The following is a 6,000-nucleotide window of genomic DNA, read 5'->3' as shown; positions in this document are numbered from 1 at the left end:
CCCTGTGCATTTGAGCTAAGGGTGAGAACAGAGCCCTGGTCCTCACAGGCAAGAAGACTGCTGGAGACCTGACAGGACTCAGGCTCACCCAGTCCCCTGGTTCCTCAGACAGAGCAACAGAGAGGAACCTGGTATGTCCTGGTGATGTCTCAGGGGTTCCTTGGAAAGGCTCCCTGGAGGTGTCTGCCCATCTCTCTCAAGGTCCACCTATCAGAAGAGTGGACAAGTTCTTTGTCCTTATGCCCTGGTGGTCACTGTGGCACCCTCCTCCCAGCCTTGAGTTCTAAGCTGGGATGACAACTCCTCAGGCAGTGCTCTGATGAAAAGTGTCTGTTAAGCTGAAGGATCTCCCCCTACAGCTCCACTTCCGTTGAGGTCTGAGGGAAAGCTTCTCTTGGTCAGGATCCAGCTCTGGATTCTGCTGCTAACCTGAGAGATAACTTGAAAGTGTTTGGCCCTCCTTCCCCATCTTTCTCCAACACAAATGCTCTTCCGCTCAAGCCAATTTAGCCAGGAATAAGACAAGAAAGGGATCACAGCCAATTCTTGGTAAATCTTCTCCCTAGACACAGGGGTGACTGAGAACAGTTGGTATTTGAGGGGAATTTTGTTGTCGTTGCTTTTGGGTTGTTGTTTTTTTTTCCATCTTTGCATAAATAAGGCACTTCTGGGAACTGGCCCTGCGGGTCCCTGGTGTGTCCCTTTGTAATCCACTAATCCACTGGGTCCCCCTCTCTCCCCCTCCTGCCACCACATTTCAGTAAAGAAGAAAGGGACAGCATTTCAGAGCAGCACATTTAAGATTAGAGAAATACTTTCGATTCTCTTTTCACCATCTGGGTGGAGCCTTCCCTGGTGAGTTAGTACTCAGGCTGACTTCCTGCTCTCAGCTGTGGGCCACAACTCAGGGACTGGAAGCCTAGGGGAGACCAAGGATCAGAGCTCACCCTCCCATGACCCTGGCAGGAGCTGGGAGGCAGAAGGTGGCAGCTTCAGCAACAGGTGAGTCTTTCTCCCTCTGTAACTTTGCCCTCTGACAGCTTGGGTGATTTCATGTCTTGATTAAGTGGCTGCAGCTTCAGTCAGTCCAAAGCCCTGGACGTGAAGAAGTTCTGCACTGCAGTTAGAGAGGAGAGACAAGAGAGGGGAAGAGGGGAGGGAGAGAAGGAGATGGAGAGACAGAGAGTGACAGAGACCCAGAGAGAGAGACAGAATCAGAGACAGAGAGAGAGTGACAGAGAGACAGAGAACACCCGGAGTTTTTAAAACTGAGTAATATATCTGCTGACGAGGCCAGCTTGCCATAACCCACAGTCATAACGTTCTTGTGTGCCACACTGTGAGCTGTCAGAAGGAGACTCTGGTCACAGCTGTCAGGGACTCCTGGCGACCTCTATGACATGATTCTGTTGTTATCTCATGAAATCTGAGTGTTCTCAGTCCCTCTGCCTCTCTCTGCTTTCACTAAGTCACCTCAGGGAAGAAATTCAAATAGCAGAGTCTCAGGGTCAGCAACTGACTCCCCTCTGTCCTGGTTTCCTACCTGTCGCCTAGGAAGCTGTCCCAGGCTCGCTCCTGGTCTGAGCTCTCACTGTCAGATTTGAATCAAGAAGGAAAAAGAAATAGGTCCGTGCTACTGATGGCCATGGCAAGCTGCACGTTTATTTTTTTTTTTTTCACTTCAGCGTCCTCTCCTAGGAGGGTGACTCCTCTGACAAGGAAATGGTCGACCTCTGTCTGCTCCACAGTGGTGATCAGACAGAAACAGTGCCAGTCGGGGTGTTTTCTACTGCACAGGAAGTAATAAATTTCCATTACTGCCATTGAACCTTGGGCTTGGGTATGCCTGACTATATATCTCTACGGGTTTCATTCTGACATTTTCATGCAAGTGCACCAGTGTTTCTCTCTCTAGGACTAAAGGGATGAGGCAGGTTCCATGTCCAGACCATCTCTGATGTTCTTTCAAGATGTATTTTCATTTATAATGTCTTTATTATATGTTAGCTGGATGTTTTCTATTGTTCTGTCTTCTGGATCATCTCTTCGCCAGTAGTGTGTTGTTTTGTTTCTCTAGTATTCTCTTAAAACCTTTCATCAAGTTTGAGAAATCAGAGAGCTGGAGAGATGACTCAGAAGTTAAGAGCACTGGCTTCTCTTCCAGAGGGCTAGGCATGCATATCAAATATTGCTCTTCCCAGCTCCCTAGTTTTGGTTTTTGATTTTTCAAGATAGGGTTTCCTTGTGTAGTGGTGGCTGTTCTTAAACTTGATCTGTAGACCAGGCTGGACTTCAACTCACAGAGATTTGCCTGCCTCTCTTCCAAGTGCTGGGATTAAAGGTGTGAGCCACCACTAGCTTACTCTCTTCTCTTGAAAGCCTTTTTATATTTTTTAAAAAGTATAATTATTGTTGCTACAGTTTTTATTATACTTAGTGGGTATGTGTGCAGGTTGAGTGTGTGTGTGTACGTATGATGCATGAGTGGGCATGATGGTCATATGTATGCATGTGTGCATGATGCATGTGTATGTAGTGTGTGTGTATGTGTGTGTGCATGTTAGAACACTGGAATCTCAGCACTTGATAGGCTAACAGGAGAATTTCTGTCAGTCTGAGGCAATAGTGGTCTATAGAGTAAATGCTAGGCCAGTATGGGCTACAGAGTGAGTCAGTGTAGGCAGAACTTTCCTCTCCGGACTACCTGCTCCCAAATAACCAGCTGCCACATCCAAAGTATCTGACCCAGAGACTTAATATAAATGACAGATACTTAGCTGAGAGTTCAGGCTAATTGCTACCTGACTCTCTTAAGTTAATTCATATTCCTTATCCATGTTTTGCCAAATGGCTTGTGGATTTTTTCTCATTTCTGACACATCCTGCTTCCTTGGTGGTTGGCTAGCACCTGCTCTGACTCTGACCTTCTTTCCATCATTCTATTTTGGCTGTCCCATCTATAATCCATGCTTGCCTACTGACCAATCAGGTTTTATTAAACCAATCTGAGTGACAAATCTTCAGTATGTGAAAGGATTCTTTCACAAGATTTCTCCTTTTTTGTCCAACTAAAAAAGGTTTTAGTTTTAACATAGTAAAATTATATATAACAAAAGAACTTATTAAGTAAGAATTAATTACAATTTAACTTCATCAAATACTCCAGAAAGATGAAATGTTACCTAATGACAGGAACATCAGGCTGCCTGGACAGTTACCCAATGTTCCTCTGTACCGTTAGAGCATCCAACTCTGACCTACAAGCCTAGCATGTCTGAGAGACTTTCTTGTGATGCAGGGAATTCTGAAAGGCTGTCCTACCTTGTCTTAGCAAAGTACAACAGTCACCTTTTTTTTTTGTTCTATTGATCCAGTTTGGACAGTAACTGTCAGAAATTGAGGCAAGGGTTGTTTCTGTTCACATGGCTAGCCTTTGTCATAAAGAAGGAAAACTCATATGAGTTTTTCAATGCCCATCATCTTCTCTGAAGTAGATTGTGCTGCCAGGAGTAGACATGTCTCACTATCATAAGAAACCTTTGGTTATTAAACACATTAAATGCCATATTCTGTAGGTCTTTCAAGTGTTTTAAGACAACCTATCCATCTAAATATATCTGCTTATGATCTCAAAAGCATATCTAACATGAGTATAAGTTTGGCTATTATAAATGACTATTAATTTATATTTTTAATTATATGTTACATTTTAAATGAATTCCATGAGCACAAAAACCCAAACAAGAGTAGATACATACATACTGTGCAGCAAAATGAACTTTAAATTTGTATCAAAATACAAAAATTCATACAAATATAAAATATTTAAGACCAGTAGTTTGTGTGAAAGTAGATTCAATAATCTACACTTCTATCCTATCCTTTCTATATACCCCTTATTTTTCAGAAGGAGATTCATGAATCTAATCTCTTTTGTCCAACTTTTTTTCTGACCATAATTAAAAGCAACTTGTAACCAACCCCCTTTAAATAATAATATCCATAACCAAATAATTAGTTTATTTGGACGATGGGCATAGATTTCTAGAATACTTCCTGTTGCTTGGGGGTATTGGTAACCTTTTGGGAGCACTAAGAAAATTTAGAATAATTATTAAGTCTTGACTGTAGTATTCTATAAGGCTGGATCATCACAGTCAGCAGTCTGATAGCTATTCTGGATGCTGGATCACCTGGACCATCACTTTCATTGGTGTTTAGTTTCCTCACTCTAAAGACGCACAAACTTTTAAAGGTAACAAACATATCTGTATTAATACAAGTATAGATTGTTCACTGTACACAGGTCAGTAAAGATATTTTTGCTATGTGTTTGAGCAAGTAAAATATTATTACATATCTTGTAGTTCTTTTACATTTATTTTTTGTTTGTTTGCAGCCAGGATTTTTCAGGGTGGGGGGTTCCTTGAACAAACCCAATTTTCTTTAACCCATAATGAATCCACAGCTTCTCATTCCCTGTAGAAATAAAAGCATAAACTCTCCCCCAAAGTAACACATCTTTTGACTTAACTTTTGAAGTAAAGATATTTATAAAATATATAGGTTGGTTGAATCTAGCAGTTATTATAATCTAGTGTCTCTTAGCAGCCAAAAAATTCAAAGACACTAGGGAGAAGTGACTGGCAGGAAACTGTGAGTCTGGTTCTCTGTGTTTAGAAACTTTTTATGCTTTTTTAAGTGGATCTATGCCCACAGTAGGTGTCATTTGTTGGCTTAGTTTTCCTGTCCCTGAAACGCTCTCAAATATTCACCCAGAGGCCTAATGTTAATTACAAATGCTTAGTCAGTACCTCAGGCTTATTACTACCTAACTCTCAGGTTTAAATCACCCCATGTTTCTTATCTATTGTTTGCTCTGTGACTCATGACTTGCTACCTCATTCTCAACATGTCCTGCTTCTTTGGCAGCTGGCTGGCATCTCCTTGGACTCTGCCGTTACTCTTCCCTTTATTTTCCCAGTTTGGTGATCCCAACTATAATTCCTGCCTGGCTCCCAGCCAATCAACTTTTTATTAAACTAATATGAACAACAAATATTGACAGTGTACAAAAGGATTATTTCACAGCAAGTCTCTCTCTCTCTCTCTCTCTCTCTCTCTCTCTCTCTCTCTCTCTCTCTCGCACCCATTCTATTCTTTTTAAAGAAAAATTCTTTTAATTTCTTTTCCAGGTGTATCATTATGAATGATGATTTTTGTACCCTATAACTTCACTGAATCTATTAATTGGTACTAATATGTGTGTATAATATTTGGGATTTTGTACATATAAAGTAATGTTACTTTCAGTTTTACTTACTCTACCTTCCTCGGTCCTTCCCTTCCTTCCTTCTTTTCTTCCTTTCAGCACAGTATAAGGGAGACTGCCGAGAATAAACGTCTTTTCCTTGTCCCTGACCACAAGGGTAAACGCTCTAAGCTTTGTGCTTTTGAAAATAACATTATGGCTTCCCCATATATGATACTTATTATACTGAGGTACAGTACTTCTCGGCTGAATTTTTAGAGGTTTATTTCTATCATGAATTCACGCTGAGTTTGCCCAATACCTTTTTGGCATCTGCTGGCAGGACATGGTTAATGTTTGCCTTGTATTAATGTGATGCATCCTATTTACCGTTTTGCAAATGTTGGAACATTCTTGCTTTGAAACATCCTGTTGGGATGAGAAGAAATGTCTGACATTTGTAGAAGGATTTCTGCATTAGTTTCCTGTTCATGAGTTTTATTAACAAAGCTAAAAGGCTCCTTAGTTACAAGCACCAGAACTTTCTTCTGAAGTTAGGAAAGTGTCCATTTGGTTAAATATTGTGTCTGTGACACAGGCTGGCTTCTTCTGAGCCTGGACCTAGCACTGTTTAGGATTCTTGGTCTGTCCAGGTTAGAAGCTATGCTCTGGAGTTAGGCAGATGGCCAGTTTGACTGTTGGCCTAGGTGAGGCCATAGGTTAGGCTCTGACCAGATGGTGTGCCTTGC

At 41.4% G+C, this 6,000-nt stretch overlaps 1 protein-coding gene across 1 annotated transcript in view; it reads left to right on the top strand.

Annotated features, from left to right (window-relative positions):
- Positions 1–909: 909 nt before the first annotated feature.
- LOC130869285 (nuclear autoantigen Sp-100-like) overlaps positions 910–6,000 on the top strand; it is a 41,254-nt gene continuing 36,163 nt past the window's right edge. Inside the window, exon 1 of the mRNA XM_057761287.1 lies at positions 910–1,002. The gene's annotated coding sequence lies outside the window, so the exon portion shown is untranslated. The remainder of the gene's footprint in view (positions 1,003–6,000) is intronic.

The sequence above is a fragment of the Chionomys nivalis genome, chromosome 2 (genome assembly GCF_950005125.1).
Source record: "Chionomys nivalis chromosome 2, mChiNiv1.1, whole genome shotgun sequence".
Lineage (NCBI taxonomy): Eukaryota > Metazoa > Chordata > Mammalia > Rodentia > Cricetidae > Chionomys > Chionomys nivalis.
This window is presented reverse-complemented; position numbering and strand designations above follow the sequence as displayed.